The sequence below is a fragment of the Lygodium microphyllum genome, chromosome 9 (genome assembly GCF_053477565.2).
Source record: "Lygodium microphyllum isolate KBCC chromosome 9, Lygodium_microphyllum_v1.1.10, whole genome shotgun sequence".
Lineage (NCBI taxonomy): Eukaryota > Viridiplantae > Streptophyta > Polypodiopsida > Schizaeales > Lygodiaceae > Lygodium > Lygodium microphyllum.
The window spans coordinates 8,302,551-8,315,975 of NC_141143.1; the positions used below are offsets into that span (position 1 = coordinate 8,302,551).

The 13,425-nt window shown below is 38.1% G+C and overlaps 1 pseudogene; it reads left to right on the forward strand.

Moving 5' to 3' along the window:
- The first annotated feature begins 6,300 nt into the window (after nucleotides 1-6,300).
- Nucleotides 6,301-13,425, forward strand: part of LOC148030795 (putative inactive purple acid phosphatase 29) — a 47,416-nt pseudogene continuing 40,291 nt past the window's right edge.

Below are 13,425 nucleotides of genomic sequence, written 5' to 3' on the forward strand. Positions count from 1 at the left end.
TGTATTCTTTCATGGATGGATTTAGCGGTTACAACCAAGTACTAATTCATCCTAAAGATCAATCCAAAACTACATTTACTACTGAATGGGGTACATTTGCTTATAGAGTAATGCCTTTTGGTTTGTGCAATGCACCCGCAACATTTCAGAGAGTTATGATTGCAGCTTATCAAGATTTTTTACGTCAATGGATGGAAGTTTTCTTAGATGACTTTTGTGTCTATGGTACGGCAAACGAAATGCCTGAGCTACTAACACCAGTGTTTGAGCGTAGTGACGATGTAGGTATCTCCTTGAACCTTGATAAATGTGTTTTTGGAGTACCAAAAGGAACCTTATTGGGGCATATCGTTTTTAAAGAAGGTATTGCCATGGATCCAGCTAAAATTATTAAGATTTCTGCACTTCCACCTCCAACAAATCTTAAGCAATTGCGTGGATTTTTAGGACATCTAAATTATTATCGGAGATTTATTTCCGATTTTGCAAAGGTGGCATCACCTTTGACAAATCTACTACGAAAGGATACTCCTTTTACTTGGGATGATGTTTGCCAGAAAGCATTTGAATTTCTTAAACATAAGTTAATTGAAGGACCAGTACTCGCACCCCCAGATTGGACAAAGGAATTCCATATTCATGCTGATGCATCTATGTATGCTGTAGGGGCTGTTTTGTGCCAAGCAGATGATAATAAGGTGGATCATCTAATTTATTATGCGAGTCGAAATTTAAGTGATGCAGAAAGAAATTATACCACCACTAAGAAAGAATGCCTATCAATGGTATTTGCGGTGGAGAAATTTCGTCATTATTTATTAGGGAATAAATTTACTACATATGTTGATCATGAGGCGTTAAAGTACTTGCTTAATAAAGCAAAACTTTCAGGACGTGTGATTCGTTGGATGTTGTTATTCCAAGAGTTTGATTTCCAAGTAGTTACTCGTCCTGGTAGAGCTCATGTTCTAGCAAATCATCTATCACGATTATTAACATCAGACAAGGAGGAAGGTGTGGAAGATGATTTGCCGGATGCATCACTTTTTACTGTGGAGACACAAGTTAGTACTACTCGATATCCACCTGGTGCTGATAAGCGCAGGAAACGTCAGATATTAATGCAAGCACGCTCCTATGGATTATTAGGGGGTTACCTTTATAAATTTTTTCCATGCGAGGTTATCTATCGACGTTGTGTAAGGGAAGATGAAGTACCAGTGGTTCTTAAGGCATTGCATGATGAGCCGTGTGGTGGCCATTTTGCCGGTGAATTGACTGCAAGAAAAGTTCTATTAGCTGGTTATTGGTGGCCTACCCTATTTAAAGATGCTTATTATTATTGTCGAAAATGTGATGTATGTCAAAGGACTGGTCGTCCTTCTAAGAGTTTTGCTATGCCTTTGACACCTATATTAGCATTAGCACCTTTTGAGAAATGGGGAATTGATTCTGTAGGCCCAATTGATCCGCCTACTAGATATCGATCGAATCATTATATCTTAGTCTGTACTGACTATATTACAAAGTGGGTGGAAGCGAAAGCGCTTAAAACGGATAAAGCCATTGATGTGGCTAAGTTTATGTATGAGAATATTATTACACGTTTTGGTTGCCCACTGGAATTAGCAAGTGACCGAGGTTCCCATTTCTTGAATGGTCTTATCAGCGAGCTAATGGAAATCTATAAAATTAAACATCGCAAATCAACGCCTTATTATCCCAGAGCTAACGGTCAGGTTGAAGTAACCAATCGCATTATCTGTGGGATTTTAACTAAAACGGTTGCTTCCCACAAGCGAGATTGGGATGAACGTTTATATGAAGCGTTATGGGCCTATAGAACTACTTATAAGGTGACAGTGCAAAATACACCCTTCAATTTAGTTTATGGCACTAATGCTATATTCCCTATTGAGCAAGAGTTGCCCACTTTATGAGTAGCTCTATCATTACGACTAGGTGAGGTTGAATCTTTGAAACAACGGATTTTACAATTGGTAAAGTTGGATGAGGAAAGATTATTAGCTCTACAAAGTCTAGAAGCAATGCAAAAACGTCGTAAAGCATGGCATGACCAGAATATTAAAGTACGGGAGTTTAAAGAAGGCGATTTAGTTTTACTTTATGACAGTCATTATTATAAATTTCCTGGGAAGCTTAAAATTCGTTGGTTGGGACCTTTTAAGGTGATTAATGTTTATGATAATGGTTCTCTTGATGTGCAGGATATTAATGCTGAAAATGAGATATTTAGGGTCAATGGCCTGTGCCTTAAACATTTTTTGACTTAGGCTAGTTAGGTATAGTTAGGTTAGTAGTTAAAATAATATTTTGACTAATCCACCCTTGGATGTCTTTTCTTTCTTGGGGGGGGGGGGGGGGGGGGGGGTTTAAATGGGATGCAGGTATGGCCTTTTTGTGGATGGATGCGCTTTACCCTCGTATTGATGCCGATAGTACTGATCCTGTTCATGCTGGACCTTACGATATTCCGCGTTTTCAGACGCATGACAGGTTTTTATATGCACCGAGAGGGGAGGCCTGTTGTGGTTCTTCTTTTGTGATTATTTTTTGTTTACAGTATCATCCACCTTTTGGTTGTAGGTCATGTCAGCGGCATTTATTTGTGCATTCTCAGCTCTTGTGTTGGCAGTGTCGCACATACTTCCGACGCTATGGTACCACTACCATGCAGGAAATGATTGGTTATACCTACCAGCGTCATGATTATAATAGTGTTTTTTCTCCTGAGCGCGGCACTGGTCAGTCTAGGGTAGGCCGAGAGCAAGCAGAATTCGCACGGTATCGTTCCACTGTCTACCGCCTTACTCCATCTTACCATGATTTGCATACTAGTGTTCCCTGCCCATGTTGGGATTATATTTGTTGGTATATGGATGCGACCGAGGGGCATTCCTTAGATGCTTTACCAGTGGCCCCTATGCCCTACTATGATGATGCAGCTTTGGCTTCGCTCCATGATGTGATGGAGGTTCTTAGCGATGCACCTGATAGCGGATCTGTGACTTCTGATATGCCTACGCTAGAGGCTATTCTTGAGCATCCCATAGCTGATAGTTTAGTTAATAGGTTTGACTTAGATAGTCTTGATGATTTCAGATTAGGATTATTGTTTTCACTAGAAGATCTCAGAGACTTTGAAGATTTTAGTCTAGATATTTTGTTTTCTTAGTCTTTTATGTTTTTCTTTTATTCTACATTTTGAAAAACAAACAAACAAACAAAAATATATCTTTTTTTTTTTAACATACAATGCTTTGAGTTATTGATATCCTGTAGGTTTTCATGCACTTTAGTTTTATTTTCCACGTAGTTAGGTAGTTAGTTACACGCACGGTCAGGGTATTCCTTTCAGTGCTGGGGTTTGGGATATTTAAGTTAGTGAGATGGCCAGTTCTATATGCAAGAATGGTTATCAAGTGGAGAAATATACTGCTTCTTAAACAACCAAGCAGTGGGAGCGTTACGACTGTCTAGTTGATCGAGATTGTGCCATGAGTATCTGACAATTCTTTTGCACATGGAAAAGTTTTATTATTTATCTAACCCTTTAACATTGTACTGGCTAGTGTATGTTTCATGTGCAGATTTGACTATGATTTTGCGTTACACACTGTTGTATGCTTTTGTTGCTGATTCTTGGAGTTGCAATATCCACGATCATACCAGGTTATTTCATACCTAAACTTTTTATTTCATATTCATTTTGGTATTTTAAAAAAATACAAGAATAAAAAATTTGATGGAATGAAATTGGATATGTTTTTTTTTTAAACAAAAAAAACCTAAGTAATTAAAGAGGAATTATAAATAAATATTTTAAACAAATATGAATGATATATATACAATTCTGTCTATATGAAGTCCACTCACAAGGGATGGGACTTAGCATTAGGGAGTGATTAAAAAGGGGGTGATCTGTGTGCATAACATAGTGAATTTCATTGTATGGGTGTCCGATTAGGAATCCTATAGAGTTTTCCCCTATCTTTTGGTCGCTTTTCTAGCGATATGTGGGATAGCTGAATAACAAGGTTCTCTCCACGAAATTTTGACTAGGAGTAGCGTGGAAGAGAGATGCTGAGCTGGTGAGTATTCTTTGCTTATCATTTGCCTAGGCAGAGTGACTAGTATTATGCGTTAGATTAGATTCCTCAAGCAAAGTTGTTGAGCTGAAATGTTTGACCGTTCAATTAAGTAATGTATTCTTAGCTTTCTAGCTGATCCTTTTTATAATTAAAAAAACTACTTAAAATCCAATCCAAATACTAAAAGTTCGGAAGAGTCTATATATTTATTCTTTTAAAGAAAGAAAGAAAGAAAGAAGAAAAAAGAAAAAAAAAACACCCTGAGACTGCAGGGTTTGAAAAAAAAAACAACCAAAAGAAGATAACCATCGCCTCTGAGGTCCTGGTAGGCTGTAGGGATTTCCTTGATGGGTGCCCTGCGTCCGATGCCTTGTATCTCTTTGGGGTGGGACCTTTTGGGAAAGAGAATCAATGTATATACTCTTTTGACATTAAAAAAACAAAAAAATGCCATTTAAACATAAACTTAAAAGAAAAGCCTTGGACAGTTAGAAGTTATGAACCATTGCCTGGTTGTTCTAGTAGAATGTGGAGGGTTAGCAGCTAAACCCTAGGAGTCCTATTTAGTGTTGTAGTATTAGTTTGCCTTGTTTGGGTTCTTTGTTAAGTAACGATCTTATCAGTGACGCTATTTCTAAAGCAATATTTTTAGTAGGATAGTAGTGTGGCAATTTATTGCCTAGAGGGATTATTGTTGTTTAGCGGCTCTAGACAGCTTCCTAGTTGGTATATTCTATGCAATGGATGAAGCTCTGTTATGCATTTCACTGGGGAGAGTGAGTAAGGGAGAATGTTAGTTTGCATAAGTTTTTATACAATTTACTTGAAATGCTTGTATGGTTTGTGTTTTAATATGACACCAACAAGTATTTTTCCTATCTTTTTAGTGTCTACTAGTTGTCCATGTGCGGTTTTGCAGATCTTGTAGCTGTGCTCGCAAGGACGCTTCGCAATTAAGTGGAGGAGAGTATATTTTTCTTTCAAAGTTGCATAGCAGTGCTCGTGGTAGTTGTGTTCATGATGCTGAATCTTCGTGATGTAGCTGTGCTCGCGAGGACACTTCGCAATTAAGTGGGGGAAAATGACAACACCTAAAAACATGCCATTTATTGCAACAATTTTTTGGCAAAACTGTATACAATTGATACCTTATTACTAAATTTTTACATGAATTTAATGCAGATGCGGTGTTCGTTGTTGTTGTCTTTGGAGGCTGTGTCCTTGCAGTCTAGCTAGGAGATGTTGGTACGAGAAAGTTCTTGTATGAGAGGGAGGTGGAGTTTTAGATAAAAATTTGATAGGTCTATTTAGTGAATCTCAGCTATGACTGTTTAAAATTTTCCTGTAGGGATTAGTATTACTTAGAGGAGATAGGACCTTGTTATAAATTAGGAGTTTTCGGGGGAATTTTAAACAAACCACAAGGTCTTGACAAGTTGATAGGATATCTTAGTATTAATCTCAGGGATGGGGGATTTCATTAGTTATGCGATGAAATTCTTTATGAAAAATACATAGCATTATGATTGTGATTATTGTCTACAGTAATACTGCAGTGATGATCAAGGGGTGATCATTAGATCATTGGTCATTATTATGGAGATTTCTTTGGGGAGGTGTTGAATATTAGATTCAAGAGGATGACTCCTGCAAGGACGAAGTGATCCAAAGGAGGCATAATGGCAAAGAGAAGACTGGATTTACTACCTGTAGACACGGAGCCTGTTAGACACAATCTTAGACAAGCTTATGGAGGAGTCTTTCGGTGAATTAATGCCAAAGCAAGATTTTCATGTTTGATGTTCATCATTCCAAAATGTAATTCCCCGATAAGGCATTTGACTTCAATCAAGGGTGTAAGTGGGTTCTCAATTGTAAACAATTGGTCCCTTGTGTGTGCCAGGCGTTAAAGGTTATAAGGACACACTATGTCATATGTGCATTCATCCTTGTGTGGTTCCAAAGGGTGCCAAAGGAAATTTTGCAACATCAATCCAAGATACGCAGTGATTAGGAGTAGGGCATATTTCTACTCGGAAACGACTTGATGATCATGATCTATCTATGATTGATTACCCAGTATTGTGGTCCTCATCAACTAACACTCTTATACAACACATGTGGTGGTCTCTTCATATTTCAACGATCCTTATTTTTTCTTTTTTTCTTTTAAAAATACATTACCACCATGGACTACACCTTGTCACAAGTATATCCAAAAGAAGTTAAACACCATGATGTACAAGGTGCTAAGGGGATGGAGAATTCAAGCAACAAACTCGTCACTCACATAGATGGATTTGGTAACTACCACTTAGAAGTGCAAGGCCCATTGGGATCAGAGCATGAAAGAAGAAGTGTCTTAAATCTTTACATGCTTGATAGTGGGGACTACTCCAAGGTGAAGAGGATATACATGGTTATGGGTGGATTCAAGAAAGCCAAAAGAAATTGTTTAAAGAGCTATCTATCGAACTGCAGGAACAAAACAAAATCAATGCATTTACATCTATGGGTAAGATTCCTGCCTTGGCTTACTTTCACATTCCTCTAGTTGAGACACATATGGCAAGTCTTTGCTCAATAACTAGAGTTAAGCAAGAGGGATCAATTGGTTGTGCACAAGTGAACTCCAGCTTCTTGTCCACCTTACATGAAGCAAGAGATGTTCGTGTGGTCTTTAATGGACATGATCATGTCAATGACTTTTGCAGCAACCTTCGAGGAAATATAAAAGTTTGTTATGGAGGAGGAGTTGGCTACCATGCATATGGTAAAGTTGGCTAGACTAGACGAGCAAGGGTTGTCCCTGTGTCATTGAGGTCATCAACTAGTAGTAATACCTCATACATTGACATTTCAAAGGGTGCAAAGGTGCCTATATTACCCTATGTAGGCTTTCTCATTGTAGGGGGCAGTTACATTCTCGTGGCGTCTATCTCTCTATCGCTGAAAAAAAAAACTGTGGGGAAAGATTTGGGCATGTCTGCGAATTGGAGAGAGGGGGAAGGGAGATGAGGATGAAGAGGCAGATTAAAAATGACGAGGCGCGAAGGATTGAGTAGCAGCAAGCTGTGGCGATGGCGCCTTTCTGCACCAGCTTCTCACCCACAAGATGGGCAGCCCCAACCTATCTAGCTCGAAGAGACAGGAAAGAAAAAGAAGACCATATCATGTGTTCCTCAATCATCAAGCAAGATCACAACCAGGCAACCACCGCATTACCAGCCACTTGCCAAGAAGGAGGACGAGCAATCAATGGGCAACTGCACTTTGTCATTCTCGGATAGGAGATGGAACCGGAGCAAGTACCAGATCATGGCCTCGCCCCGATGAATTATCCATAAAGCAAGAAGAAGAAGAAGTAGAAGCAGGGGTGGTCTGCTCTTCTTTTCGCTCAAAAATCATTCGTTTTCACCAGATATCAAAGAAAGCAATCGATTTGTCTTTCTAAGAGGCCAAAAGGGGGATGAAGGCGCCATCTAACTAGCCGTCAAGGTGGAGAGAGACACGATCTTGGAGTTTCTGGTGCCATGGAAGAGGAGGGGAGCATGATAGTGGTATCATGGTGCATGATTATTAATGGGAAGTAGGGAGGGGGATCGTTTAACAGAGACATGGAGAAGAGAAGAATCCTTTGACCTCCAACATCTTAACCAATCACCATACCGACTAGGAGGAGAAGAGAATCAACCAAGTTGTGGAGAAAGAGAGAGGGAGATGGGGCGCCTTCTCTGGGTGGGTTAGATTGCATGAGGAGGAAAAAATCAAAGTCTAGGAGAGCTTGGATAAGGAAAACAACTATGCTACAGCAAGATGAAATGCAAATCTTGGTTCTTGTCCTCCATCGCCATGTCCTTCTTCATAATGGCCAATTCGGAGCCTCAATACACTTGGGTAGATTGAGATTGTAGGTCTGGAGCAGGATTTCCCCTCTTCCAATCGCCTGCCTTCGCACAGAAATCCGTGATCAGATAGCCAAGATCCATAATTACATTATCTTCTCTCAAGTCATCGACATGAAGAATACAAAAAGCCATGGCCAATAAACTCTTAATTAGAAGTTTAATTCTTTTAAACCCCCTAAAGGGCAGTGTCCATCGTTAAAATCAATAGCGCGCAAGAAGTTGAAGGAGAGCAAGGGCGATAGAAAGAACTCGTGGTCAGGACGACTGACTGGAAGTTAGACTTTACGTGACTGGACGAAAAGAGGACACGGTCTTCAAAGACGCGACAACGACCCGCGGGATTTACAAGTATATGCCTAAACCATTTATCTAAAATGAATGATATATTATAAGTAAATGTTTAGTTAATATTTTTTAGAAAATGTTTTGAAACTTGTTTTTCTATGTTGAATGGTTGTTTGCATTTATGTGGACTTGTTTCTATTTATTAGAAATAGAAAATAGTCGAAAATGCTTAAAAATGACTTAAAAATAACACAAATAATTTTTTATAAAATGGTTGATTGAAAATTTATAAGTTGTGACATTTTTTTCCTATAAAGGTTACAACTCAAAAAATTTACTGAATTTTTATAAAAAAATTTAGAGATGGTTTAACATATTTAAAAATTCAAAACTAGTTATGTTCAAAGCAAAATAGCAGTTTTCATTTAAATAAAAAATGTTCTCTATCAATAAAAATATGGATCTTTACATGGAAAGCTGAAAAGACAATTCTTGATTGCTGATGAATTTTTGTAAGCTTTAAGATGAAAAGAAACATCAGTTTAATTATATTCTATCGAAAAAAACATTTTTTCATAAACATGGTGTTTTTATTTTAAGTAAGTAAAACGATACGTGATGTACTATTCAATAATATGGAGATGGGTTAAAAAAATTGAGAGATGTAATAATATTTTATGATGTTTGCTGATGATAAGAAAATTATAACTTTAAATTCAGATTACAAATATCGGAAACGTAATAAAATAATTGTTTGATGGCATGAGGGAAAGCCTCAGCATCCAAATTTAAGATTTATGTTTTCTTCATATTAAAAAGAAATCATCTGATGATTGCAAGGAAGAGTGAAGGGCCACTAAGACTCATTTATAAATTAACAGGGAATATGGGAATGTAAAATAAACTATGTATGTGATTTCGTTAGAGTGCGGAAAGTACCTGGTTTAGTCCTGATTTGTATTTAGTGAAGAAAAAGAAGAAAAGGACGTTATATTCGCAAAGTGAATTAAGTATTTAAATACTAATAAGTAATGACGAAATTGCGGTACAAAGTGGGGAGACGTTTACCAAGGGATAGAAGTTATGGGTTTTTAGAACGTTAGATTGTTTTGATTTGAATGTTTGTTGTTAATTAAATAAATAAAATGAAATAATTTTAATCAATTGAAGAAGATAAATATACAAAGGAACTTAAATGGAGATATTTAAATAGATCCAAGGGATCTGTTACATGAAACAAACTTCTTAAAGTCAAATATCAAGACTTCCTGGATAAACCGCCACTAGTTGGCAGGAGAAATTTATGAGAAGCCGCTCCTGAAAGATGGAGGGAAACCGTAGTTATCTTAGGTTTAGCAATCTAGTGTCTAATATAATTTACTGAAGTGTAGAATATTTGTAGTTGGACTACTACAAACAAAATGCCATACAACTAATGGAAGACTAAACCAAATTAGCATTGTTAGTAGCAACAATCACCTGTTTAGTGCAACAACTCTTAGGAGTTGGCTTGCTGACCTGGGTAAAAGTGTCTTGGTCTTTGGCCAGTCATTTTTTCCACATAAGGATTGGTTTCATTGCTATTCCAACATGACAGATTTTGTGAGACTAGGAAATGACTTGGCATTGGATATTAGACTGCAATTTGCTTCAGGTAGCACTTTTGTTTTGCATGATGTGTGCCATGTTCTTTCTTTGACCAAAAGCCTACTATCTACTAGACTATTGGATGATGCAGGATATCATGTATCTTTTAGTGATTCTACGTGGAAGATTACCCGTGGGAATCTTGTCTTTGCTAGAGGTGCCAAGGATGGCAGCCTCTATCCCTTGCTTGTATCTGGGTCTATTAACCATGTTTTGATTGTGAATGACATACCACATTTATCTTCATGGTATCAGTGTATTGGACATGTGTCCTATAAAGGAATGAAAATGCTTTCTCATTTGTAGTAACTTCCATTCCTTGACTACAAATGTTTTGATTCATGTGATTATTATCTTTATGGCACGGAGACACGCAATTCTCAACATAAGAAGTCTGGAATTATGCGCATGGGTGAGTCTTTGGCTTTTCTTCATTCTGATGTGTATAGTCCCATACCCTATCAATAACTAGGTTGCACAAAGTACTTTGTGGCTTTCATTGATGATTATTTGCATAAGGTCTAGGCATATCCCATAAATCAAAAACACGATGTATTGGATATCTTTCAACATTAGATTGCTCTTATTAAGAACTAATCTAGGTATAAGCTGAACCGCCTAACATCAAATAATGGGAATGAATATGTCTCCAAAGCATTTGAGTAGTTTTGTGATGAGCGAAGTATTAAGCTCAGAGATAGAACCTCCTCATCATGAAGTTCCTTGCCTACTCTTACTCTTTTGGCATGGCTATTCACGAGTAGACATTTCTCCTATTGATATCTAAGATCTTTAGAGACCAGCTAGATCGGGACATTGGAGGTTTAGTCACGACTTGGTGGTGAGACCTTCGAAATCCTTCTAGCATGGATTTGTGAAGCTAGTGGCTTCACCCTCAAGGTAGAGTCAAGTTCTAAAGTTTATCCTATCCACGGTTCCTTATTATATAGGTTACCTTTCAGGTGAAAATCTTGGATCTCCAAGATCCTCTTCTTCATCATCATATCTCTCATAGCTCCTCTTTCTTTATCCCTTTTTGGGCCTATGAGGGGGTGTTGAGAAACCCACTTCTTCAATTCACATACTTCATTTAAGGTTTCATACTAACAACCCCAAAAAGAACTAGTGTCTACATTTTCATCACTTTTTCAATGAGCATCCACACACTAGTGTGCCACCCTAGACAACTTATGCCTATAAATAGGTAGTCACTTCATTCATTCACTACCAGCCCCCTCTCCACTCATTCTTCACCTTCTTCTTCAATCACCACCACCACTTTCCTTCTCTCACTAGCCCCTTCCACTACCCTCATACCCCTTCAGGAGGACATTGTGATTCATGGCTCAAGGCTGCCTTTACCTTTCCTCTTTTGCTTTAGGCACCCTATTGTAGCATCAAGCCTTGTGTTTGGCTCATGTTCCACTTGGAATCACCATCATCTACTTCCTGTCAGTACCCTTCTCCTTCAGGCTCCACCTTTAGCTATCTTTTTCAGTCTAGAGGTCTTCTCCTTGCATGGCCATTATCTTTCAGCATTGGCTTGCTCTTATATAAGCTGAAATGCCTAAGGTTAAATAATGGAGATGAATATATCTCTAAAGCATTTGAGCAATTTTGTGACAAGTGAAGTATTAAGCTCAGGGAGGGAACCTCCTCATCATGAAGTTCCTCACCTAGCTTTACTCTTTTGGCATGGCTGTTTGAGTAGTCATTTCTCCTATTGATATGCACGATCTTTAGAGACCACCTAGATTGGGCCATCGGAGGTTTAGTCATGACTTGGTGGAAAGGCCTTCAAAATCCTTCTACCATGGAGTTGTGAAGCTAGTAGCTTCTCCCCCAAGGTGAAGTTCTAAATTTTATCCCGTCCACTGTTCCTTATTATAGGTTACCTTTTAGGTGAAAATATTGGATCTCCAAGATTCTCTTCTTCTTCATTGTATCTCTCATAGCTCCTCTTTCTTTATCCCTTTTTGGGCTTAAGAGAGGGTATTGAGAAACCCACTCCTTCAATTCACATACTTCATTTAAGTTTTTGTACTAACAACCCCAAAAAGAACTAGTGTCTACATTTTTGCCACTTTTTTAATGAACACACACACACTAGTGTGCCACCCTAGATAGCTTATGCCTATAAATAGGTAGTCACTTCATTGATTCACTGTCACACCCCTCTTCATTGATTCTTCACCACCACCACTTTCCTTCTCTCACTAGCCCCTTACACTACCCTTATACCCCTTCAAGAGGACTGTTGAGAGTGGAAAAAGACTGAATTTTTGACTAATTTTGTTGTTTTTGAGGTTTGAATGATTGATTTTTTATGGATTTAGAGTGATGTACGGTTGTTAATGGAAGTGTTTGAAAGTGTTTTGGATTATATTGGTTATGTTTTGGAAGTCCATGATGATTTTTAGTAGAGATATGAAGATCTATTATGTTCTGATAGGTTGAGTTATGAGGTTCTGATTGGTTCTGTATAGCTTCTATTTTGTTTTGATTTTCTTCTGTATGAAGCATGGATTGATGATTGATGAAGATTGAAATCATTTGAAAGCTTATTGAATAGTTTTTGATAGTTTGGAATGGTTTTAGTATGAATTATGAGGATCTACTGTTCTCTGATGACCTTCTGTAACCCTTTGTAAACCTTCTATAGAGCCTTTGTCTCTGCTCTGTAACTGTTCTGTATCTGCTTTGGTCCTGTACTGTACTGTTTTGTAGATCTTCTGTAATTTTTCTAAAGAATGTATGTGTGAGTTTTGGAAATTTTTCTAACTTTTGGAAAGGATGAATCTAAGTTCAAAAGAGCTAAAACAATGGAAGAAGCAGCTACTGAAGAGACTGAAGAGAAGACTGAGTGACAGTGACAGTAGTGAGCTATGAAGAGACACTGTTGTGGCTCTAGTGCCTCTTCACATTAGACATACCTCTTGGGAGGTGCATCCACGACCTAAAAAGTATTATTGAGAGTCATTATGAGACTATTGTAGTGAGGATATGATGTACTATTGAGAGAGTGAGAGAGAGAGAGAGCCAGAGATAGCCAATTCTATCAAAACAGTGTAACTGTATATGAGAGATTGAGAGAGAGTGTTGAGAATCAGCAATCACACTCAAACAGCCTCTTTGTATGGAGTCTCAGGGTCAAGGACATGCAGGCTAACTTATCCCATATGCACAATGGTGCCTACTGCAGTTTCCTACTTTCCTATAAAGCATTGTACTTGCTTCCTTTCTTAATGCAATGATAGTACTCTTTTCATTTCAGTAAAGTGTCAATGTCATTGTCCACATACACAAGATTGTGTTTATGAGTCCAAGTCTCAATCTTGGAACCTAATTCACTTGTGTAACAAACAGTGTCCATTCCATCATGAGTCTACACTTCTCCTTCCATCCTCCATAGCTTCCGGTTATGTCATGCTCTAGATCCCGCATTTCTAACATGGTATCAGAGCCTAGTTGGG